General features: G+C 44.1%; 1 protein-coding gene and 1 long non-coding RNA gene across 4 annotated transcripts in view; one reads left to right on the forward strand and one right to left on the reverse strand.

Annotated features, from left to right (window-relative positions):
- Positions 1-133, reverse strand: part of cyb561 (cytochrome b561) — a 28,943-nt gene extending 28,810 nt beyond the window's left edge. Inside the window, exon 1 of the mRNA XM_072249508.1 lies at positions 61-133. The gene's annotated coding sequence lies outside the window, so the exon portion shown is untranslated. The remainder of the gene's footprint in view (positions 1-60) is intronic.
- LOC140191778 (uncharacterized) lies at positions 1-26,724 on the forward strand. 3 transcript variants are annotated; one of them, XR_011883919.1, is made up of 4 exons: positions 1-204; positions 14,860-15,137; positions 18,748-18,892; positions 26,112-26,724. It is a non-coding gene; the product is annotated as an uncharacterized lncRNA (long non-coding RNA). The 3 variants fall into 3 exon arrangements; XR_011883917.1 differs by having other exon boundaries at positions 1-190; XR_011883918.1 differs by lacking the exon at positions 26,112-26,724 and adding an exon at positions 19,132-21,725 and having other exon boundaries at positions 1-190.
- Positions 26,725-26,966: the final 242 nt, after the last annotated feature.

Here is a 26,966-nt window from a genome sequence, read left to right on the forward strand (position 1 = left end):
ACTCCCGGAGACTCGCACTGACTCAGGTCGTGACGCCTCCCATGTGAATGCAGTACTAACCTGTTCCTGCGAGCAAGCTTCCAGACTGACTTGTTCCTGCTGCCAGCCCGCACAGAGTGACACACCTAAACGATAGCACAAGAGCTACGGGACTGCTGTTGCTGCCCAGGGGAGGAGGTGCTGGCCTTACGTGAGTCACTTAGGGTGAGAGCTTTGCTTGAGGTCGTCCGCAGATCTGGCTGTACAGTGCGTGCTCACTTATGAAAAAGCAAGACACTGAGTCTGCCAAACCTCTTTATGCATGTCAGTGTTATCTGTCTAACCTAATTGTATCGTACGGTGTACGTGTAGCGGCTGGCTGGTCACAGAATCTGGACCCCGAGGTTGTCATGGTGATGCTGAAGGCAGACTCAGTTTTAGCATCTAGTGTCTGCACTGAGGAATTCTGAGTCATACCTTTACAAAGTTGAAATTCACTTGCAAAAATTGCACTTTTTTCTCTTCACTGTCTTGAATACTTAATTTTGGGTGTTGTCTGGACCTAACTGATTTATTATTATTATCATCACATGTACCCACCTACAGTGGAAAACTGTTTTGCATGTCACCCAAAGAGCATTTCAAAATGAGATAGAAAAAAGGAAAAACTATATAACAGAATGCCGAATATAGTAAATTGAGAGATCAAGGGTTCATCTTTATTGTACAGGAGGTCTGTTCAGTGATTTTAGAACAACACTATAGAAGCTGTCTTTGAGCCTGGTGGGTGTGTTTTCAATGCTTTCTATGCTCTAGAGTGTTATGTGTTCTAACTCCAAAACATAAAACTAATTGAAAGGAAACACAGAGCCAGGAATGCGCACCGAAGTTTCATTTTTAATTTTAAGCGAGGCATGCACATATAATATGGTCGTATGAGGATATATGGCATTGACGTATGTTTACATATTACCTGGAACTATTTAAATGAACAAGAATGCTTAATCAAACAATATATTTACGATGGGTGAGGGTGAAGGCCTCTGTCGGTCAGAGTCAACCATGCTAGCTGTCTAGATACACAAGCTTGGGCAGAATGATATGGGGAGCAAGCTGTTGCCCATGTAGCAAGCTCCCCTCCCCCCCCCCCAACGCATCTGATGAGCTCAAATGAACGGCAGAGACCGATACAGTTTGACACCAGCAGCATTGCAGGAGTTGCCATTCAGCATTGATCTCAACGTAAGACTGCCGAGGGACTCCAGCTTCAGATTTTTCTCTTGAGGTTTGCTATCAACCTCGGTATTGCTTTGCACTGTTGTAACTTTATATGATAATTATGTGGTTTTTGTCAGTTTTTTCAGTCTTGGTTTGTCATGTGTCTCTGTGATATCATTCTGGAAAAACATTGTATCATTTCTTAATGCATACGTTACTAAATAACAATAAAAGAGGACTGCGTGTCCTCATAGTCTAAAAAAATCTAAAAAAAAAGCCTTCCCCATGAGTGGGTATAGCTGCAAGGCTGCAGAGGTTTGAGATCAGAGTTTTCCTTCTCCTAGATGAGCTGCCAACCACAGCTGACAAACCCCATCTGCCTGAAGCGACTGGCTTTAAAATGCCAGTAACGTGCCTTGCCCCTTCTGTCATAAGAAGCGGTTCCACCGGACTTAGTAGCTAAGCCACATATGAAGGTCAGGAGCTGGACTTGGTCGTCAGAGGCCATCTGAGGTGCACGCCATTGGGAGCATTTAATGGGTAGTGGGAGCTTGTCCCCATTACCACCACTGGGTATAACAACCTTAAGGAACCCTACAATATTACTCAAGTATTACTGAAATTTTAAATACCCAACATGGGGAAGAGAGAATGACTGTGGTAAGAGTGGCGTTTTATTATGCTGGCTACTTTCTAGAGGCAGCGAGAAACATAGACAGAGTCCACGGAAGGTAGGTCTTTGTCATGGACTGAGCTGTATCTACAGTTTCTTGCTGTGTTGGGCTATTTGCCTGTGATGTTGCTACAAGCAAGTTTTTCATTGTAGCTCATTGTACTGGGCACATGACAAGGAACCTGATTGACCCGTGAGTGTGCAATTTGCTCTGTGACAGTTACCGTATTCCCTGTGCTGCCTCTCTGTAGGGCTTAATGGGGTTGAACAGAGACCAGTGTGGGTTGTCCCGCAGAACAGGTGGCTCCCAACTTGTGGCCAGGGCGGGGGCAGTTATGTTCCGAGGAATCCAGGCTGTGTTACGACTTCCCAGAACATGAAGCCATATTGTCTGCAACACTGAGGAAAGCAGGTTGAAAAACAAATCGCGTTTTCTCATTTACTTTTCTTTCTCCCTAACATTTTGTAAGAGTGATTTTTATTCTGTATATTAAAGTTTAGTGAAGTGATTTTCAGATTCTGCGAGGGCAGATTTCTGTAACCCGAACGGCCGTAAAGTGAGAGTTACCTGTGTGTGGATATAGTACACTCAGCAGCAGTTTGCAAATCTGCAAGAAATCCAAGTAAATTAAGGATTTGTCCACTTTATTTAAAGCCTTTGCTAGAATGGAAAGAAGGGAGTTAAATGATACCAGAATGAAACACTAATTCGTTGGAATCTGCATACTGATGCGTGCGATTGCGCAACCTGTTCCGCAGAGCGCTTACGCGGGTGCACAGACCTCACAGCAGAGTCCTTGGCTGTGACAGATGTTTTAACTTGCTTTAAGACGGCCACTATTATCTCGGTACCTAAGAAAAACGAGGCATTATGCCTTAATGGCTACTACACAGAATCTTTGATATCTACCAACATGAAGTGCTTCAAGAGGCTAATCGTGGCACACATTAACTCCAGGCTCCCAGACAATCTCAACCCACTGTAATTTGCCTAATGCTGAAATAGGTCTATGGTTGATGTTACCTCCAAGACCCTAAACTCATCTCTGAAGCACTTGGATAATAAAAACACCCATGTTAGATTATTGTTTATTGACAGCAGCTCCACCTGCAATGGTATAATTCCAAGCAAGCTCATCTCCATACTCCTAAACCTGAAACTCAGCCCTGCCCTTTGCCTTTGGATCCTTGACTTCCTGTCCAACAGACCACAATCAGTATGGATAGGCAGCAATACCGCTGTCATGATTATTCTAAACACTTATACTCCAACCATGTTGACGCCACAGCAAAGAAAGCTCACCAACGCTTCTTCCTCCTTAGGAGGATAAAGAAATTTGGCATGTCTCCTTTGGCCCTCAACAACTTCTATTGATGCACCAGAGAAAGCATCTAATCCAGATGCATCATGGTTTGGTATGGCAGCTGCTCTGCCAGTGACTGTAAGAAACTGCAGAGAGTTGCGAATACAGCTCAGCAAATCATGGAAAATCAGCCTCCTCAATACAATAAGAAGGACTCCTCCTCACTTTCTGCTTTCCACAGGGATCGCTCCCTATGCGACTCCCATTCGTCCGTCCCCAGTGATCTCCCGCCTGGCACTTATCTTTGCAAGTAGATCAAGTGCTACACCTGCCCCTACACCCTCTCCCCCACTGCCACTCAGGGCCCCAAACAGTCCTTCCAGGTGAGGTGACACTTCACCTGTGAGTCTGTTGGGATTTTATACTGTGTCCAGTGCTCCCGGAGTGGCCTCCTGTATATCGGTGAGATGCGGCATAGATCGGGAGACTGCTTCACCGTGCACCAATGCTCCGTCCACCAGAACAAGCAGGATCTCCCAGTGGCCACCCATTTTAATTCCACTTTCTATTCCCATTCTGATATGTCAATCTGTGGCCTCCTCAACTCGTCTGGGTAGCCTCCAACCTGATGGCACGAACATTGATTTCTTGAACTTCCGGTAATGCCCCCCACCTTCACCATTCCCCATTCCCTTTTCCCTCTCTCACTTTATCTCCTTGCCTCCCCATTGCCTCCTTCTGGTGCCCCTCCCCCCCTTTTCTTTCTTCCATGGCCTTCTGTCCTCTCCTATCAGACTCCCCCTTCTCCAGCCCTTTATCTCTTTCACCAATCAACTTACCAGCTCTTTACTTCATCCCTTCCCCTCCTGGTTTCACCGATCACCTTGTGTTTCTCTCTCTCCTCCCTCTACCTTTTAAATCTACTCCTCAGCTTTTTTTCTCCAGTCCTACCGAAGGGTCTTGGCCTGAAACATCAAGTGTTTACTCTTTTCCCTAGATGCTGCCTGGCCTGCTGAGTTCCTCCAACATTTTGTGTGTGTTGCTTGAGTTTCCAGCATCTGCAGATCTTCTCTTGACTCCTACGTCTCCTGTCTGCCTGTGCTACAGTTTCTCTGTACTGTAACACTTTATTCTGCGTTCTGTTATTGTTTTGCTTGTACTGTACTACCTTAATGTAACGTTGTAATGAACTAATCTGTATGAACAGTATGCAAGACAAGTTTTTCACTGTACATCGATCCAGGTGACAATAAAAACCAAGTTACCAATTTACTATATCTCTTCTGCTTGTACGTGGTCCATAGCTGTTCATTCCCTGGGTATTCATGTGTCTATCTAGCAGTCTTTTAAATATCATTTTTCTATCTGATTCCTCTACTACTCCTGGTAGGACATACCAGGCACCTACCACTTTCTGTGTAAGGAAAAACACACCCCCCACATTTCCTTAAAACTTTCCCTTCTCACCTTAAATGCACGTCTGTAGTATTTGACATTTCTACCCTGGGAAAAAGAGTCTGATTACTTACCCTATCTATGCCTCTCAATTTTATGAGCTTCTATCAGGTCTTCCTTCAGCTTTGAACACTCCAGAGTTAACAGAACAAGCTTGTCCAACCTTTCCTCACAGCTCATATCCTTTAATCTACTACTACATCCTGGTAAACCTTTTCGGTAGCCTTTCCTTATTTATACTTCTGAATTTTGAACATTTACATAAGGTTGTCCCTTATTCTTGTACTTTAAGGAACTTCCCCCTTTAACTCAGGCCTTCTAGTACTGACAATGTCCTTGTAAATCTTTTCTGCACGCTTTCCATTTTAAACACATCTTTCCTATAACAGATGACCAAAACTGTGTGGCCTCACCAGCAGCTTATACAATTGCAACTCCTATACCCAATGCCCTGACTGATACAGGCCAATGTGTTAAACACCTTCCTGTAATGCTGCTTTCAATGAACTGTGTACTTGTATTCCTACGGGCCTCTGTTCCGTTACACACTTACAGTCAATATTAAAGCAGAGTAGTTAAATATGACCTCACCTTGTCTCACCGATCACCTCCTAGCTCGTTCGCCTCTCTCTCTCCCACCTTCTTCTGGCTTCTGCCCTCTTCCTTTCCTGTCCTAGTGACGGGTCTCAGCCGAAAAGGTTGACTGTTTATTCCCCTCCATTGATGCTGAGTTCCTCCAGCATTTTGTGTGTGTTGCTCAAGATTTCCAGCATCTGCAGAATCTCTTTATAGTTAGATTCTTGGTGAGAAGTTAGCAGAGGGAGGAGGGAATGTGGAGCTGAGGTTAACTAAGATCTTATGAAATGGCAGGGCAGAGTCAAGGGGTGAACCCCTTGCTACAGGTCGCATGTGTCCATGTGCTAGCAGCCTTGGTGGAGGCCCAGTGTCCAAGTTTGGCACGACAGGATGGAGAGATGGTGGTTCAAACACCGTACTGCTTCATCTTTGTATATCAGGCAGGAGCTGGATTGTGTCTCTCATTCAGGAAAGCCTTTCAACTAAAGGGTGACCTCTCAGAGGCCCAAGACAGGTCAGAGGCAGGGGTCACATGACTAGCTTGCTCCATTTGGGCACCTTGGCTGAATCCTTTTTTATCCATTGTCTTGGGCACTGGGAGGGTAACCATGGCGCCTCTGGTGCAGGAGCCACAGTGGTTGGGAGTGCACACTAATACCTAGCCCTCTGCCCACACTGAGGCCTGAAATTTCTGAACCTCCCCCAACCCCAGACCTTTCCTTCTCCTCCCTTCAACTATAACAGTGAGTGATTTGAGCAAGAGTGAGACATAGAGCAATAGAGCATGGATACAGGCCCTTCATTTCAATCATGGTGACTCACAGCTAGTCCCAACTTCTTGTGTTCAGTCCGTAGTCCTCTAAGGCCTGTCCCTCCATGTACCTATCTCAGTGCTTCTTAAATGATGCTATTGTACCTACCTCAACCACTTCTTCTGAGAGCTGATTCTATATATTCACCACACTGCATGAAAAAGTTGCCCCTCAGGTCCCTTTTAAATCTTTCTCCTCTTACCCTAAATCTATTCCCCCAGATTTTGGAACCTACCCCGGGGAAAAGACTGTTACCATCCACCTTATCTATGCCTCTGATAATTTTAAGTTCTTCTATAGTGTCACCCCTACATTTGCCACGGTACAGGTAGTGTAGCAGTTAGTGCGACGCTATTACAGCTCAGGGCGTCGGAGTTCAAAGTTCAATCCCAGCATCCTCTTCAGGGAGTTTGTATGTCCTCCCCGTGGAATGCGTGAGTTTCCTCCGGGTGCTCCGATTTCCTCCCACAGTCCAAACACTTACCGGTTCACAGGTTAACTGGTCATTGTAAACTGTCCCGCGATTAGCCTGGGGTTAAATCGGAGGTTGCTGGCAGTGTGGGTCAAAGTGCAGGAAAGGCTATACCTCAATAAATAAAACTAAAGATTCCAAGGAATAAAGACCTAGTCTGGTCAGCCTCTCCCTTTAACTCGGGCTTTGTGGCTTAGGCTGATTTTCTGCTGACCCAATATACAGGCCCCTCAGGATGCAGCACAACCCATGGACTGTAGGTCAGGTTCATTTAGTGGGAACACAACTCATGCAAACAAAAAAATCCACAGTGGTTTCCCATCCCAATGTACCATGGGAACCAATCCACTGTCAGTGCTGAACGTTTCAAACAGACTACAAGCTGAGAACGAAATTCAGAAGTACTTGTTTTTGCATAAACAGGTTTTTCTGCATTCCTGCTTTGTAAAAGTAACAGGTGATCATGTTAAACAACAAGGTGGCTCCACTAAACGTGACTCTGACAAAAAGTAGTGGATACGGCCCAGTCCGTTACGGGTAAAGCCATCCCCACCATTGAGCACATCTACATGGAGCGTTGTTGCAAGAAAGCAGCATCCATCATCAGGGACTCCCACCACCCAGGACATGCTCTCTCCTTGCTGCTGCCATTGGGATGAAGGTACAGGAGCCTCAAGACTCACACCACCAGGTTCAGGAGCAGTTATTACCCGTCAACCATCAGTGGGGATAACGTAACTCAACTTCACTCGCCCCATCACTGAACTGTTCCCACAACCTAGGACTCTTTATTTCATGGTCTCAATATTTATTGTTTATTTATTTATGATTATTACTTCTTATTTTTGTCTTTCTTTTTGTATTTGCACTGTTGGTTGCCTCTTGCATATTGATTGTTAGTCATAGTCATAGTCATACTTTATTGATCCCGGGGGAAAATTGGTTTTCGTTGCAGTTGCACCATAAATAGTTAAATAGTAATATGTAAATTATGCCAGGAAATAAGTCCAGGACCAGCCTATTGGCTCAGGGTGTCTGACCCTCCAAGGGAAGAGTTGTAAAGTTTGATGGCCACAGGCAGGAATGACTTCCTATGACGCTCTGTGTTGCATCTCGGTGTTGCCCACCCTGTTGGGTGCAGTCTTTCATTAGTTCTATTGTGTTTCTTGTATTTCCTGTCAATGCCTGCAAGAAAATGAATCTCAGGGCCATTTATGGTGACGTATGTATTTTGATAATATGTTTACTTTGAACTTTAAACTTACTGAGTATGGCTTTGTCCTCAGCAGCATTCAATAGTCCCAGGAGAAGCACTTGTTGACATGTTAGACTGCTGATAAACTCAAACGTTTACCTTTCTCTGCGGCAGCATCTCTGTTCTGCCAGTAGTTGGACATCAAACTTCCTTGCATCAGGCAGATGGAAATGGTAGAAACAAGAGGCTCTGTCAGTCAGATTGTTATAAGTGTGATGTCTGTACAGAATACAGAGGCTATATTACAATATGACTGTCCTTTAATAATTTCATTATGTGCCATGCTGTATTTCGATTCTTCTTGGTGTTTGTTTAGGTTTTAGTAAAGTTTTTAATACAGTTGAGTGACTTTGCTCTGGGAGTCTGAGCTGGTTTGCTCCCCAGACAGATTCAGGCTGAAGTCAGAGTACTGTACCAGAAACTACACCACCATTGGTGGAATGGGTCCTTTCCAACAGGCTGTGAGATGAAAAAGCTGAAAATGGAGAAAATAATCATTGACTTCCAACACTTCTTTTACAGTTTATTTTTAAAAGTCTCCTTCAAGTGCATGTGATTGTATATACCCACAGCAATTTTGTCTGCTTAATTCTTTAGAGCTCATTTTATAAACTGATTTAAAGTGTGTGAATGTTACAGGAGTTTTAAGGTATTGCACCAGGTGTGGCAATTTGGGAATTCCTTTTCACACAAGAGAGAAAAAAAAATGGGAGAGGGAGAGATGAAAAGGAGGAGAGAGAATGTGTGAGTGATGGAATGAGGAAATGAAAGGACATTTTGATATTTGTGCCTCAGGGAACAGGAGGCAACTAAAGAAACTATTCTGTTTTGTTTGCTGGGAAATAAGGTTACAGGATCCTTTAAGGGACAGGTGGACTTGTTGGGTTCAACCTCTTCGCAGAGAGGTTTGCTGGTGCTTTTGGGAATGATTTTAAACTAATTTAGCAGGGAAATAACACCGAATATATGTATGCTAGGGTAAGGAGTGTAGCCAAGTATAGAAGGAAAACTAAGTTAGCCCAGCAGGCAGGGCAAATATGTGAGACTTGGAAGGCTAAAATGTATTTTGTTTTAATGCAAGGAGCTTGACTGGTAAAGGAGATGAACTTGAGTACTGATCAGCACATAGGATTATGATATTGTTGCTATTACAGAAACAAGATTAAAAGGGTAGTACTGGCAATTCAGTATTTCAGGGTATAGAATCCTCAGGCATAATGGGTGCAGAGGGGTGCGAAAGAGGACAGAGCATTGCGACATCAATTACTGTGGGAATGAGAGAAGTATCCTAGACTCCAGATTCCCAACCTGGGATCCATAGACCCCTTGCTTAATGGTATTGGTTCATGGCATAGAAAAGGTTGGGAACCCCTGTCCTAGAAGGTTCTTCAAATGAGGCCAAATGGGTAGAGCTTAGGGAAGAAAAAGAGTATACTACAGGTCTGTTAATATACAACAGGAGATAGAAGGGCAGATAAGTAGAAAAATCACAAAGGGATGCAAGGGTAAAAGGCTCAGGGTGGGGAGCGGGTGGAATTTCCAAAGTGCGACCAGCAGTGGTTTTTGGACCAGTACACTGGAAAAGGGGAAGTACTGGACTTAATCTTAGGGAATGAAACCAGGCAGGTGGCTATCCTGTCTGTGTTCTCTAGGGGGCAATGGATGACATCCAAAACAGGTGAGACTGATGTCTCTTGGCATTCAGAATGTATTAATTCAACATCCAGCATTGGCATAGCAGGAGAAGAGAGTGATAGAGATGGTTGTCTCCCTGACTGGAGACCTCTGACTATTAGTGTGCCGCAGAGAACAGTCCATGTTCCAAGCCTTCCATGGTAATACTTCCAAGCTCTTCCTGCACTAGATTGACCACTGCGTTGGTGCTGTTCATTGCACTCATGCTGAGCTTATCAATTTCATCAACTTTGCCTCCAACTTCCACCCTGCCCTTAAATTCACTTGGTCCATTTATGACACCTCTCTCTCCCCTTTCTCGATCTCTCTGTCTCCATATTTAGAGACAAACTGCCTACCAACAACACTTATAAAGCTACTGAATCCCACAGTTATCTCAACTATACCTCTTCCCACCCTGTCTCCTGTAAAAATGCTATTCCCTTTTCTCAGTTGCTTTGTCTCCACCACATCTGTTCCCACAGCGTGCCTTTCCTTTCCAGGACATCAGAGGTGTCCTCCTCCTTTAAAGAATGGGGTTTCCCTTCCTCCACTATTGATGCTGTCCTCACCTGTATCTCACCATAGAGTTGCTTTTGTTCTCACCTATCACCCCATGCAGACATCCCACCTCTCCCAGAAGTTCCAGGAGTCTCCCGCATATTGATAGTGGCTCCCTGATGCCCGCAAATTATATACAATATCCTGGAAATCGATTTTTTTGAGAGAGAGCGCGAGAGAGCGAGCGAGAGCGCACCATGGCAGAGTGTTCCAAAAAAAGAAAATATAAAACGTACGTCACCCCAGACTACCCTAAAGTGTACCCCTGCCTAATAGGGGTCAAAATAATGACAGTGTTGCTCGCTGCACTGTTTGCAACAGTGACTTTTCTTTTGCCCATGGTGGGTTAAGACTGTAAAAGACATGTTGAGGTGAGTTTAACAGGTGTCATTCATTCATTAGCATAGCTAACGTTATTTAAACTAGCTGGCTAGCTGCTAAGGAGCTACTCTATTGCAGACATTCCATCTCTGCCGGAAGTTCCAGGAGTCTCCTGCAAATTGATGGTGCTGCCTCCCTGAAATGAGTTTTTGCAGGGTAGGATGTCTGCCCGTGAGACTCTGCGTCCAACACATTATTCTCTGCAACTTCTGCCATCTTCAACAGGACCTTACCTCCAAACACATCTTTATACCTCCCCTCCACTTCCTGCTTTCTGCAGGAATCACTCCCTTGTCCATTTATCCTTCCCTACTAAGCTTCCTCCTGGCACGTATCCCTACAAGTGACAGAAATGCTACACCTGGCCATTCACCTCCTCCTTCATCTCCATTCAGGGTCCTAAACAGTCCTTCCAGGTGAGGCAATACTTCACCTGTGAACCTGTTGGGTTCATCTATTGTATTTAGTGCTCCCAATGCGGCCCCCTCTACATTGGTGAGACCCAACAAAAATTGGGGGACCACTTTGTTGAGCACCTTCTGCTCCATCTGCCGAAAGTGGAATTCTTCCCTGTTCTTCCATTCCCTGCTCTGGCCTCTTAACTCTTCTCCTCACCTGCTTATCACCTCCCCCCATACCCCTCCTTCCCTTTCTCCCATGGTCCACTCTCCTCTGCTATCAGATTTCTCCCTCTCCAGCCACCTCTCCTTTCCCACCTATCACCTTCGAGCTATCCTGCTTCCCCCCACCCCCCACACCTTTTTTATTCTGGCATCTTTCCCCTTCTTTTCCAGTCCCGAAGAAGAGTCTCGGCCCAAAACGTTGACTGTTTATTCATTTGCATAGTTTCTGCCTGTCCTGAGTTCCACCAGCATTTTGTGTGTGTTTCTTATTATTTTACTAACAAGCTCTGAAAGATTAACATTTACAGCGCACATCACATGCTTGTCAGATTGCACAATTTAGTCAACATTTAATTAAATCTAACTTGCTGACAAAATCCCATTAGTCGTAACTGGATTACTAATTATTTAATATCATGACTGACTTAACATTATGGACAACACTGCTGTAGTAAGAGCACAAAACTTGACCAAATGAAGTCATGAGTGTGCCTCATTGCAAGATCCTGGTGCAGTGCTAGTTCAGACAACAAGTTAAAATCATGCCTTCTCCCCACCTATCAATCCCACCCGTGATGGACACCAGGAATAAAGAAGGAAAATGCTGAATACTTCCCCATTTGTGGAAGGACCCTGGGGGAGGTCAGGGTGGACATTGAGATGTTTCCACAAGTCAGAGTCTCCAATGGGGGGGGGGGTTCATGGCTGTAAAGATTAGGGGTTGGTCATTTAAAACTGAGATGCTTAGGAGTGGAGAGTAGTGAATGTCTGGAATTCTCTACTCCACAGAGTAGTGGAACATAGGTCATTGGGGGGTATTTAGGGGAGGTGGAGAAACATGAAAGATTGAGGAATTCAGCACCATGGGAAGCAGGCTTGGAGGAGATGTGGCCTGGGGTAGGTTAACCATTGTCAGTTTGAAAGGAATTGAGGGGTTGAATGGCCTCATCCTGCTCCCACTTACTTATGTTCTTGTATATTAGTCATTTTACTGTATATGAAACAGTAAATAGGAAGAAGTTAAGAGTTTCAGCAGTGTGGGGATTTAAAACCAGTGTTCTAGATACATGAAGAGCAGCAAACAGAATCTAGAGTACGTTCTGACTCTTCAATGCGAGTTGCAGAGGCAAAGAGGTGCGACTATGCAATGGCAGGGGCTGCAGATAGAGATAATGTTTTGAACTCTGAGTGAGGGAAGAGGAACAGTGTTAGTGCAGAGCAAAGAGTACCAAGCCTAAAGCACACAGAAACAACTCCTGTGGCTGGGGTAATCTAGCAGTGGAGACTGATGGAGTTTCCACTCCTCCCAGTTAAGGGCAAAATATTGGCCAAGGGATCATCAGGCGGGCAAGTGCAGAAGTTTACCTTTTGTGTTTAAGAACAAGAGCCTTCATGATTGGCTTTGATAAGGCTCAGAAGTGGTGTCTGCTGTTTGGTTTAAACAGGGCAGCACTGGTTCCACTTCCCCAAGGCATGGGTGCCTGCACAAGGTTAGACATGTTGTGGATGTGGGAGAAGTGATCAGCTTAAAATCTGGGTACAGACTGTGCAGGAGACAGAGGAACTGTCAGGACATTTGCCAGTGGACTTTGATCAGTTTAAATGAAACACGGGCAAGGAGGTTGTACCAGTATCAAATCTCCAACAGCTTATTCATAACCATTAAGAGCATCATATTAGCCACTTGATCTGACTAAAGGTTGGCTGACTGGCAGAAGGCAAAGAGTGGGAATAAAGGAGGCCTTTTCTGGTTGTCTGCCTGTGACTAGAGGTGTTCCACGGCGGGGAGGCGGGGGGGAGGGTGTGGTTTTGGAATAATGTTGGATGCACAGCTTTTCCCATTATTTGTTAATAATCGAGATGACAGAATTGATGGCTTTGTGGACAGGTTTTCAGATGATACAAAGATGGGGAAGAGAGGCAGGTAGTGTTGAGGAAACAGGGAGTCTGCAGAAAGACTTGAACAGATTAGAAGAATGGGCAATGTGGCAGATGCCCACCATCCATGCCATGTCCTCTTCTCACTACCACCAGAAACCTTAGGTGCCACACCACTAGGTTCAGAAATAGTTATTATCCGACAAACATTAGGCTTCTGAGCCATTGTGACTGTGATCAAAGTCACTGGAGAGACACTGAAGCAGGTGATATACAGTGGAAATCTTTATTCAGCACATCAAGCAGGCATTCTTCTGGAGGTCCTCTTGGTAGAGCCTCACAAATCCAAAAATATTACAGATCTACAGTGACAGATGCTCTGAATCGTCTTACATCTTTCTAAAAGCTTCTGGGGAGAGGGATCCCAGACACGCAAAACTATTGATAGATCAGCTATTTGATGTGCTGAGTGATAACATCAGTCTGGTCTGCAAGTTTCCTTTACTCAAGTCACAATGGTGCAAAGTAACTTGGCCATGTTTCCTGGTTTGATACAGGCCCAATTAATATAACCCTATTGCTATAGATTGCACCTCTGGAGCAGCCAGCCCGTGCTGTGGGCCAGCCTATGCTCCACAGACGGTATTGTTTATTTTCAAAGGTGTGCTTTTAACTTTAATTTACAGCTTGCAATTTACATTAAGAACTGAAGACTGGTTCTTCTCCGAATTAACATCTTCTATATTCACTTAACTCTGGAATGCTCCCTAACATACCTTACTCTTGGCCCCTGGACAGAAACCTGTCGCGGGAGTACCAAACTTTAAGGAGGATCTAATTAAGTAGGGCAGCCAAAATGCCCTTCACTTTAAATCCTTTCCCCTATTACTTACCTCTCATGTCCCTATGTGTATCTGCATCCCTAACTGGCTATCTACAAGGCTAAGCAGAGATGGCAATAAAACGTTCCAGAAATTTGATCACATACTCTTCATGGACACATTTGTCTTCTCAATGTTAAATAGTCTTTAAACTGCAGCTTTGTTGCTCACGGGCTTGTTGCTTCCTTCTCTGCTAGTCCATAGCTCTTTAGTCACATCCTTATCTTTGCCCCTGCTATTTCTGAAAACCGAAACTATCAGACATGGCTGTCAGTAGTTACTCTATGGGAAAGGAGCACCAACAAGGTAACTTTGTTTCATGTTTACAGGCAGCAATTCACATTGCATACAATGGCAGAAAACTGTCAGAATAATCTGACAATAAATCTCTCATTCCCTTTGATCTATGTGACTTATTTATTTATTGAGATGCAGAGTGTGGTGTTGGCCGTTCCGGCCCTTTGAGCCGTGCTTCCCAGCAATCCCCCTGATTTAATCCTAGCCTAATCACAGGACAATTTACAATGCCCAATTAACCTACCAACCGGTACGTCTTTGGATTGTGGGAGGAAATCAGAGCACCTGGAGGAAACCCATGCGGGGAGAACGTACGAACTCCTTAAAGGCACCGGCGGAATTGACCCCGGGTCACTGGTACTGTAACTAGTTTTGCTGACCACTATGCTACCATGCCAATCTACGGGAGAGTTTGAGGTGGTCTGTACTTGAATGGCTACAAGGACCTTATGCCTTTGCCACCCCCTCCCAGACTGTGCTTTTGATCGCTAGTCCAGCCATTTGTGTCCACTCCCATCCTAGGCTGGGGAGGCTGCCTTCACACTCTCTGCAATTTGTTTTCTCTCAGTGTGCCTTGCTATCCAGGTTGTGGAACTTGTTGTCTCTGCCATAAGTCGGATCCCTTCCAATCTTATTTTCCTCATATCCTTCTATTCTTATCTATATAACTAATCATTTACCTCCCAGAACCAGCCTTCATTACAAAGCACAGTTACCGTTATTCTTGAACCACTTTATTCACAGCTTGCTGACATGCACTCTTTGTGTCTCCTGCATTTGTGCTTCCATTCTTTTTCACTCACTGGTCTGTTTCCATTAGGAGCATGCATATCTGAAGCAACAACTCTGCCGTAGACGGTCCCAAGCCCTGCTGTGAAAGGAGGAGGGTTTGGACGTAAGGCTAGCAACCCCATCGTGTAAAAACCCAGTGCTACTGAAAGGCCAACAGAAGCTCTAATGACCTCATTCATCCCTGGAGAGGAAGGATCTTCGAAGATGAGCTGCAGCTGGGATAACATGAAAGACTGGCCCAGGACAGAGGACTCTGGGGAGTTGCTATCAATGGCCTAAGCCCCAGTAGGGGTGATGGGGCTAAAGGTAAGGAAGAATATCTGAAGCAGCAGACTGGTGTTCATCACTTAAATTCTCTGTAATGACACTGTTAATGGGTGGACATAAAACAGAGGAGAACACATTTCAAAAGATGACTTCCTGAGCCATGTCAGTTGATCCATTTGACTGTGACAGAGCAAGAAAGCATACAGGATCTTGGACTTGAACTTTACAGAGGAGAACAGAGGGAGATTGAAAGCATGATAAACCTTTTTATGGAACAATGGTTTAGTTGAGATGTATGGGATTTCCACGGAGGGGTAGCACCTCTGGTGAAGGGGCTTGTTATGTCCATTCCCGGGCAGCTCACTCACCTTTGGTCCCCACTGGACACTTATCTCTCACCTGTGGCTCCGAGTAGCTGTCTGCACGTGACAGCAGCCACACGCTGGTACGCCGATTCGCCAGGCGGGCTAAACCAGGTGAGGGTAGCTGGCGGGCCTCATACCCTGGTGAGATAGAGACATGCCTGTCTTATCATGCAAAGTCGGCCCTAGCGGGCTGGGCGGATCAGATCTACAGGGAGATCCAATGACCAGGCCGGTGGTACTGCAACTCTCCATAGAGGGTGAAGGACATGACAAGGCACAGAAGACGTCATGATCATCCACTGCAACTAAGGAAGACCCCAGTTTTTGATGCTTGTTCGTACGACTGGACCTGGACTTTTGCGATCAAGAGAGTGGAATTACCCCAGAGCAACAGCTTTTCGACTTTAAAAACTCTCCCGCACAGGTCTCCTGTCATCATCAGACACGATGGACAACCACCACCACCGCAGTATGTTTGGGAGTATAATGTCTGGCACCTAGCCCTAGATTTTTCAAAAGATGTGAAGGCCGTAGAGAGTCAGCAGAATAATGGTAGAAAGAAGAGACTTCAGCAGTTCTGTAGCAAGACTACAGAAACTGTAGCTGTTGCCTTTAACAAAAGAAGATGAAGAACTATTTCAAATCATGAAAGGTCTAGAAAGGAGCATTTGATGGAACCTGTGCAGATTTAGTAAAAATGCTTCGGGATCCAGCAAGATGGCATTGAGTGAATTCTGCCAAAGTATATCGAGCTCATGTTGGCCTCAGAATGAGACTCCTACAGCAGAGGAAGGCCATTGAGACAGGGAGTTAATGGCCCAGTAGTATTAACAGTAGATTAATCATCTGGATATCCAGGGCAATGACCTGCTGACTTGGGTTTGAACCCCACCAGAGCAGATGATAATGAATTTGAATACTGGAAATAAATTGTCCAATGATGGTCATAAAAACCATTGTCAATTATTGTCAAGACTCACCTGGTTCAGTAATGTCCAGTAGGGAAGGAAACCTGCCATCTTCACCTGGTCTGTCCTACATGTGACCCCGACCCACAGCACAGTGGTTGCTGCTCTCTGAAATGGTCTAAGAAACTATTTGGTCGCAATAAACCAAAGAAACAAAACTTGACCTAGGCACACAGAAAACAATAGCAAAATCTCATGTGGACTCTATAATAAATATGTGAATGCACTGTTTCTGGGTCACAGTCCTGGAACCCCTAACAGCATCTCAAAAACTGCAATGGTTCAAGAAAGCAGCTCAGCGCCACCTTCTCTGGGGCAATTAGAATGGCCAAACAAATGTCTCAGCAAATAACATTACCCCTGTACTTGAATAAATACAATCCAAGCTCATATCTGGACAACAACAGGAATTCTGCAGATGCTGGAAATTCAAGCAACACAGCTGTCGCTGGAGTCCAGGTCTTCCTTCAGTTAGTCCTGACAAAGGGTCTCAGCCTGAAACGTCGACTGTACCTCTTCCTAGAGATGCTGCCTGGCCTGCTGCGTTCACCAGCAACTTTGATGTGTGTTGCTCATATCTGGCCACTTGGTCTTATACAACGCTCTTCCCAACTCCAGGTATTTCCCCATCACCTTTCATGTCTGAAATCCCAAAAATTACTACCAAAATGAAAAGAAGATCACAAAGTATGAGCAGGAATAGGCCATTCATCCCCTTAAACCTACCCCACCATTCCATAGGATCATAGCTGACCTACACTGACCTCAACTCTCCTGTTTCCCATAGCCCTCAATTTCTGAATCTTTCAAATATTCATCCATCGTCATTTTAAGTATATTCAGCCTCCACCACCCTTGGGCGCAGAGAATTCCAGAGATTCATCACCTCAAAAGAAATATCTCCTTTATTCAGAAATTATATTACTCCTCTATTTCCTGAGGAGACTGAGGTCCTTTAACATCTGCCGGACGATGCTGAGGATGTTCTACGAGTCTGTGGTGGCCAGTGCTATCATGTTTGCTATTGTGTGCTGGGGCAGCAGGCTGAGGGTAGCAGACACCAACAGAATCAACAAACTCATTCGTAAGGCCAGTGATGTTGTGGGGATGGAACTGGTCTCTCTGATGGTGGTGTCTGAAAAGAGCATGCTGTCTAAGTTGCATGCCATCTTGGACAATGTCTCCCATCCACTACATAATGTACTGGGTGGGCACAGGAGTACATTCAGCCAGAGACTCATTCCACCGAGATGCAACACAGAGCGTCATAGGAAGTCATTCCTGCCTGTGGCCATCAAACTTTACAACTCCTCCCTTGGAGGGTCAGACACCCTGAGCCAATAGGCTGGTCATGGACTTATTTCCTGGCATAATTTACATATTACTATTTAACTATTTATGGTTTTGTTACTATTTATTATTTATGGTGCAACTGTAACGAAAACTAATTTCCCCTGGGATCAATAAAGTATGACTATGACTATGACTATGACTATATCCCTTTGTTTATTATTCTCCCACTAGTGGAAACCTCTCAAAACATACCCTGTCAAAACCCACCCTGTCAAAACCCTTTAAAATCTTATGTTTGAATGAGGCTACCCCTCATTCTTCTGAACTCCAAGGTAGACAGTTTAGTTCTGTATTCCATCTTTTGGTAGGCCAAGTCTCTCATCCCAGAAATTAGCCTAATGAATCTCCTTTGTATAGACTGCAAAGTTACTATATTTTTACGAGGCCTCAACAACATCTTGTTCAACTGAAATAAAACCTCCCTATTCTTAAACTGCAAACCCTGTTCTCAAATTTTTGTCAGGCTCTCAAAACATTTGAGCAAATTTGACTTGCCTTTCATTGACTAGGTGTGGTTATATTCACCTTTCCTAACTGATCAGCTAGTTCCTCTGATTATTGACTCTAGCATCCAACCAATAATGAAAGTTAAACTAGCTAGCCAATAATTCCCCTTCTATCTTCCTCCCTTTTTGAACAAGGGAATCACAATGACAGTTTTCCAGTCTTCTAGAGCCTCCCTGAATTTAGTGAGGTTTGCTAAATTTTAGCAAAGGCATCTACTATTTCTGTAGACACTTCCCTTAAAATCCTGGGGTGCAGGTCATTGGTTCCTGTATTTACCTGCCTTTAGCCCTGTTTGTTTCTCTAATACTAATATTCAGTGGTTGGGAATTTTATAGGTTAATCTATATTCATTGAAATTAACACATTGATTTAGGAATATCTGCAGTGTCTTTTATAGTGAAGATTGATGCAAAAAAGTGGATTTAACATATCTACCATTTCTTTGTTTCCTGTTAGCAATTCACCAGCTTCAGTCCCTGGAGGTCACATGTTTGGAAATGAAAAGTGAGGAAATGAAAAGTCAAGCAGAATGGCCATTGCGTGAGAGGGCACAGGTAGACTGGAAAGCTTGAGGCTTTGGTGAGAAGAGGTGGAAACTGAGGTAAGTTTCTGGTATGTTTCTCTTTCGCTAGTGTAGTGAGAATGAGTTCAGGGTCAGTGGTTGCAACGTAAAGGGTTAATACTATCTGCCAGCCAAAAGCCACCGCCACTGCGTTAGTTGTCGACTGGCCCATTTGAAGAACACTGCACCCCTTCCATTCACTGCCTCTGGTGCCTCAGTACTGTTGTCGAGCATCAAAGTACTGCAGTATAAATGTAACACATATGGGATCTCTCTAGGGATCACCGATGGACTGTGCGTCATGTGACCAGTGCCACGGAAAGATTGGAACTGCGCTGCAGATAGAGGGCCTGTGTGCACACTTAGATAAGTATCTGTGTAATTTGAATGTTTTAGTGAATGTTTTAGTGTTTGTCTTGGTTTTATTAATAAATAGTTAAAACACTTACCTTTAGTTGGTGTCTTCTGTCCCATTTAGTGAATCCACAAATCTGCTTCAGTGCAACAATTGCCATAGTTGGCAAAATTTGGAAACAGAACAGAAGATTAAAGTATAGAGTCATAAACAAGTACAGCACAGAAATGGACCTTCGGCCCATCGAGTCCATGCTGAACCAATTAAACTGCCTACTCCCATCGACCTGCACCAGGACCATAGCCCTCCGTATCCCTGCTATCCATGTACCTACCCAAACTCCACTTAAACATTGAAATTCAGCTCGTGTGCATCACTTGCGTTGGCAGCTCATTCCACATTGTAACGACCCTCTGAGTAAAGAAATTTCCCTTCATGTTCCCCTTAAATTTTTCACCTTTCACCCATAACTCATAACCTCTGTGACACTGTATTACAAGTTGTGGTCCATGTAAGTACCCATAGCATGGGTTGGACGAGTGACGAGGTTCTGCATAGGGAGTTGAAGTGGTCTACCTGTTGTTGAGGGGGATGGTCACAGGGGTACTCTGCACTGGTTCCTTAACCCCTTTCCCCTTCCTGACTGTCACCCAGTCTCCTGTGCCCTGCACCCTGGGTGTAACTACCTCTCTATATGTCTGATCTATCACCCTTTCAGCCTCCAGACTGATCTGGAGTTCATCCAGTTCCAGCTCAACTCCTTAATGCAGATTGTTAGAAGCTGCAGCTGGATGCACTTCTTTCAGCTGTAGTGGTCAGGGTCACTGGAGGTCTCCTTGCCTTCCCACGTCCCACAAGAAGAGCATTTCGCTATCCCGCCTGTCATCCCTACTGCCCCTAGCTGAGCAGATATAAAGAAGAATAGGGAAAAACGTGAGCTTTTCTTTCCTTTGCTTTCTCTGAGTGAAGCCTCGCTTTGCTGAAGACTTGAAGAGCTAAAGCCAGTAGAGGGCAGTAGATACCACACTTAACTGTCTTGCTATGACCCCCATACAAAGTAATTCGGAAAAGGGCAACTTTTGAAGGGGGTCCAGAGCAAAAGTAGGCATTCGATGCTGCTAAGGAAGCAGTGGTTCAGGTCCTGTCTCTGGCTCATCGTTTATCCGGGCTGCCTTTTGAGCTACAGGTATCTGTACATCAGAACACCACTGTATGGAGCTCATGGCAGAAACAAAATGGAGTGAACACTCCCCTGGCATTCTGGTCCTGCACCCTGCCTGCTGTGGCTGAACGCTACACACCTTTTGAAAAACAATTGCCAAGCTCTTAATGGGCATTAATGGGACAGACACCTGCACAGAGGGAAACCAGGTTACCATGAGACTCTATCTCCCCATTTTGATGTGGGTATTCTCAGAGAGCTCCACCATCATGAACACGTGGCCAGTCCACCTGTGGATAAGCACAGAGACCACTGGACTTCCTATCCCAGTGGTTCCCTCTCCTCTTACGTGGGACATGCCATACGAACAGCTGCCTGAAGCAGACAAATGCCACACTAGGATTACGGATGGCTCCAGTCACTGGAAAGCCAGTGTCCAGGGGTGGAAAGCTGAACCCACACTGAACCCAGTCCCAGATACAGTTCTGCAGCTGCAGGGAGAGGGTAGTTCCAGCTAGCGAGCTGAACTGTCGGCAGTCACCGTACCAGTGCAGTACAAAACAGATCAGCTGCATAGACAGTATACACAGACTTCTGGATAATGGGATGACCATGTGGGTGGCAGAAGAATCATTGGCAGATACAGAGTACAAAGTGCAAAGTAAATTTATTATCAAAGTATATATATGTCACCATATACAACCCTAAGATTCATTTTCTTGTGGGCGTAGTCAGTAAATACAAGAGACACAACAGAATCAATGAAAGGCCATATCCAACGGGACGGACAAACAATGTGGAAAAAACACCAGCCTGTGCAAATGCAAAGGAGAAAATAAATAAGTAAATAAACAATAAGTTATAAACTATTGTAACATCACGCATTTATAGCGAGAGGATTCGAGTACAGGAGCAGGGAGGTACTACTGCAGTTGTACAAGGCCTTGGTGAGACCACACCTGGAGTATTGTGTGCAGTTTTGGTCCCCTAATCTGAGGAAAGACATCCTTGCCATAGAGGGAGTACAAAGAAGGTTCACCAGATTGATTCCTGGGATGGCAGGACTTTCATATGATGAAAGACTGGATGAACTAGGCTTGTACTCGTTGGAATTTAGAAGATTGAGGGGGGATCTGATTGAAACGTATAAGATCCTAAAGGGATTGGACAGGCTAGATGCAAGAAGATTGTTCCCGATGTTGGGGAAGTCCAGAACGAGGGGTCACAGTTTGAGGATAGAGGGGAAGCCTTTTAGGACCGAGATGAGGAAAAACTTCTTCACACAGAGAGTGGTGAATCTGTGGAATTCTCTGCCACAGGAAACAGTTGAGGCCAGTTCATTGGCTATATTTAAGAGGGAGTTAGATATGGCCCTTGTGGCTACGGGGGTCAGGGGGTATGGAGGGAAGGCTGGGGCGGGGTTCTGAGTTGGATGATCAGCCATGATCATAATAAATGGCGGTGCAGGCTCGAAGGGCCGAATGGCCTACTCCTGCACCTATTTTCTATGTTTCTATGTTTCTATCTCACACTGAATCATCACTCACTAAGATAACCACAATATACTTTCAGAAGAGTAGAAAGGATGCTGTGAGGGTATGAAAGGATGCAAAGAACAACTGAAAATAGATTCCATAGTTCTAAAGCAAACCCAGCGGAAAAGCAGAAATCTTTCATGTTATACTGACTACCAAAAAATATTTGATTTTGTCCGGTATTCATGGTTAATAGAAGCTCTTAATATCTATAAACTCCACCCAATACTTGTGAAATTCCTACAACATCTGGCGTACTGTAATCACCCTGTCTATTAACAACCCAAAAGCAACCACCACCATTATCAAAATAAACCGATCATTTTCCAGGGCGATTCTCTAATCCCACAATGCTTTTGTCTAGCTTTAAAACCGCTCTCTAATTTACTGAATTGGACAAAAATAGGGTATCAAATCAGAAACAAGCAAACGAATTACACACCTTCTATACATGGACGATGTGCAATTATATGCTCCATCAGTAAAGCTTAAGTAATTGATTCAAATAGTAGAACTATTTTCTAAATATATAAACATGAACTTTGAACTAGGTATGTGCAGAACATTAAACATAAAGAAAGGTGCAATAGAGCTAATGGAACATAAAACAGAGCAACAGGATACAATATTAACTACTGTATTGTGTTAACTTTTGTAAAACAGTGAATGACTGAACAGTTCAAAATGACATTAACTCTTTGTGAGCTTGCAGCTTGTAGAGTGTCTGTACAAAGTAAACACTGTGGGTCTCTTAATTTCTAATCTTTGTTGTTAGTGGATTCTTTCTTAGTGTCTGTCAAATTGGCTTCATGGATTCTTGTTTTGGATTCCGCTTATTGTTTCAAAGGGTTCAAAGGTCCAATTTAATGTCAGAGAAATGTATACAATATACATCCTGAAATGCTTTTTCTTCACAACCATCCATGAAAACAGGGGAGTGCCTCCAAATAATGAATGACAGTTAAATGTTAGAACCCCAAAGTCCCCCCAACTCCCCTCCCTCCCATGCGTAAGTGGCAGTGAGCAACAATCCCCCCTCCCCCAACCAACAAAAAAAGCATCAGCACCGGCCACCGAGCACTCAAGCGTGAGCAAAAGCAACAGCAAAGACAAAGACTTGCAGTACCCCAAAGTCTGCGTGTTCACCCAGTATTCGACATACCACAGGCTCTCTCTCTCCCTAATAAGGGAGAAAGAGGTGTCTCCGTTTCACAGCGAGACGGGACACATAACAAACAACTCACTGGTTTACGATGTTAAAAATCCATTGCGTTGCTTTTTCCGAGCTCTGTGCCCAAAGATCTCAGGTCTCTGGGCACACAGCCTAAGATCTTCCAGCTCCCACAACATACTGGGCTTTCGGGACACCGACCTTCGATCTGCTGGTCTCTAGAGGCCCGAGATCCTAGGCCTCCAAAGGGGAGCCGAACTCTTAGGCCGCACCCTTGGCACGTCGGATAACGGCCAGTCGTGACACCCCGAGAGCAAGTCCCATTCCCGTAAAGAACCAAAGTCAGTGTGTAACTCCAGGTCAGGCTCTTCAAAAGAACCCTGAAAGGGAAAAATAGAGATATTAAAGATGGAAATAGAGCTGTTTCCGAAGATGCAAGCAAAGGAGTCGCTGTTTAGCGCCATCTTGACTAAGCTCCACCCTCCAGATAAGTACACGTATATGTTGGTGGAGTGATGGATAAGGAGTGACTCTAAAAGACTGGCTTACCACATTAAAAGGGGTCTGTTCCAGCCCAGGTATGGCAGATTGATTACATCAGAGACTTCCCCATTTCAAAGCCCAGGATGAACCAAGAGATCCACAATCTGCTGAGGGCTAGATTGGTGGCATTCAGGACTGGCGATCCAGGAAATTATAAGAGGTCCAGGTATGACGTCTGAAAAGCTATCTCGTATGCAAAGTGGTAATTCCAGACCAAACGTGAATCACAGAAGGATGCTTGACGGTGCTCGGCAGGGCTTGAATGCCATCATCAAAACTAAGGAGCATAAATGACATGAAGGTTTCACTCCCAGATGAGGATGCCTTCAATGGTTGCTTTGACCTAGAGAATATGGAGGCACCTCACGAACTCCCGCAGTTCCCGATAACTCGGTGATTTCAGGGTCTGAGAGCATTCTTCAGAAGAGTGAACCCATGGAAAGCATCCGGCCCAGACGGTGTACCTGGCCGAGTGCTAATCAACTGGCTGGAGTGTTTTTGGACATCTTCAGTTTGGCAGTGTGAGGTACCCAACTGCTTCAAGCAGTCATCAATTATACCGGTGTCCAAGAAAAAGGTAGTAACCTGCCCCAATGACTATCATCCAGTAGTACTTATATCCGCTGTGATGAAGTGCTTTGAGAGGTTGGTCATGAAGCGTATCAATTCCTTCCGGAGGAGTGACCTGGATCCACACCATTTTGCCTACCATCACAGCAGGTCAACAGCAAGTGCCATTTCATTGGTTCTTCACTCGGCTCTAGAACAACTGGACAATGAAGATGCATGCATCAGGAAGCTGATTATGGACTGCAGCTCAGCACTCGATACTATCATCCTCTTGAAACTCATCACTAAGCTCCAAGACCTGGGCCTCGATACCTCCCTGTGCACCAGATCCTTTGTTTCCTCACTTGGGAACCCCAGTCAGTACAGATTGACAACGCCTCCTCCACAGTCACCATGAGCACCACAAGTCTGTGTGCTTAGCCCCCTGCTCTACTCGCTTTATACCTATGACTGTGTGGCTAAGTACAGCTCTAATGCCAAATTCAAGTTTACTGCTGCTTTGGCCAAATCAGAGGTGGTGGCGAATCAGCATATAGGAGGGAGATTGGAAACTTGGCTGAGTGGTATCACAACAACAACATCTCTTGATATCAGCAAACGCAAAGAGCTAATTATTGAATACAAGAGGAAAAAGCTAGAGGTCCATGAGCCAGTTCTCATGAGGGGACTGGAGGTGGAAAGGGTGAATAACTTTAAATTCTTTGGCGTTATTGTGGAAGTTGCAGCAAGGCAAGGGTTAAGATAATATCCAGATAAGGATAGTTTGTGGATAGTGAGCTGTCAGCCCAGGAAAGAGAGGCCTTTGAAGAGAGATATTTGTAAAACATAGCTTTCCTTTGCACAGCATTGGATCGGAGCCATTTGGCATACAGAGACAACAATATCATCGAAGGATGCAAAACACACACCAACGAGGGGATAATTACTTTACTAACTTCAAAGTATCATCTATGAGTTGTAAATGTATTTTAATAATCTTATCTAAATTTAAACCTGTATCACTAAAAATAAAAGAACTGCATTTAAACTACTCTGTTAGCTGGATGTATCTCCTCCTTAGTAGGGAGGAGATTCCCACCGCTCAATTAGTGGCTATTGGCAGTGAAACTTGCTGTAGAGGGTAAACAGGGAAGTGAACTAATTTTTGAAAATCAGGTAGTAACAATATAACCTCCCTTTAGTGAGAGTACCCGTGGTTATCTATATCAGATAGGACTTAAGAGCGTCATTTGAATTTAAAGCATTGCGATCAGCAAACCCAATACCATCACTGGAAAACATTCTTCAGTATCTAATCTTAGTAATGTGTGTTCAAAATAGAGACAACATTGGTCAGTAAGAGAGAAAACAGGCCATTACCATATTCCAAACTGACACCATTTTATGTTACAAACTTCCATTTTGTGTTACACAGTTTTAGTCTGTGAGCCAGGACACCCAAATTTGGGCCACCGGTACCATCTGGGGGGAATAATTTTTGTAGTGATTTTTGGTAAGGTATACACCCCTCGTGCTAGAAAATATGTGATAGCATTGCAGCGGTGGTAGCTTTCTGTGTGTTATCACTCGATTTATAACCCCATGACAAAACACACTTTTCAAAACTGTACATAGCACAGAATAAAGCGTTCTACTTCAAACTGATGGTCCTCCCTTATTATTGATGCCCTGTCTTTGAAAATTGGTGGGAATATAGCTCAGACTATATGTTTTTCAGAAAAGTTGTTAAAATTAGCATCTCTACAAATGTTATCTATTACTGGCAGTGACAACACAGTGACATTACATAAGATGTACTTCTGTTTTCATGTTCTGTTTCACATTTATATCTTGTATATCACCATTTATACGTACATTTATATCACCTTTGCAGCAGGTGCTTTTTTCACCAGCAATGTTAATGTGGTTTTTTTCTGTTTCAGGTACTGTGGTGGTGGGATAGTCCTGCACAAGAGAGGAGAGAGAAGAGTGGAGTAGATTTAGATCTGGAGTAGCTGAATCACTTTGCTTCAGAATGGAGAGACATAAGCACAAAGAATCTATTAAGAAGCAGTGTATCATACACCGGAAAACATCAAAAGAAGATGATGACCATTTAGTTAGTCCTTGAGACTATGAATCCTGGAAAACATTACTTGAAGCAGCCAAAGTGAGAAACTATGCCCCTATTTTAGATGTTGCTAAAAAACTTGGAGAAAGAGAAGTCCCAAGAATCTACTGTCACCAAAGATGCTGAAGCCTCTTCACCATGAAGAGAGACTGAGATACTCTGAAAAGGAAAGTCAAGGAAAGCATTACTGATGAAGCTGGTGAGAATACCTGTACATCAGAAAGGCCAAGTAGGAGATCTTCATCCGAAGCAGGGGGTATGATCAAATCTGCATTTTTTGTAATAAGGTGAAATTTCTGAAAGGCTCCATGCCATGTAAAAAGCTTTTGGGGGCTGGGGTAACATTTTCTGCTGTACTGATGTTAATATGGAATATATACAAAAAGTAATTACTTATTTGAATTCCTGAATAAATTCTCTACAAATCCATGTGATTATATGTGTCCAAGGGTTTTTTATTGACTTTTCCAAAATAAACAATAGACAAATATATTTTAAAAATGAAATGATTCACTCTACTGAAATTGGGCACTGTACTGCGAGTGCCACCAATGACATAGTTTTCAAAGTAGAATTTTATAGCAACATTTGATGAAAAGTGCTTGAACTCAGCTATCATTGTGACAAATTTCAATGTTGAGGGATCATTGATGACAAAATACTACTA

The sequence above is a fragment of the Mobula birostris genome, chromosome X (genome assembly GCF_030028105.1).
Source record: "Mobula birostris isolate sMobBir1 chromosome X, sMobBir1.hap1, whole genome shotgun sequence".
Taxonomy (NCBI): domain Eukaryota; kingdom Metazoa; phylum Chordata; class Chondrichthyes; order Myliobatiformes; family Myliobatidae; genus Mobula; species Mobula birostris.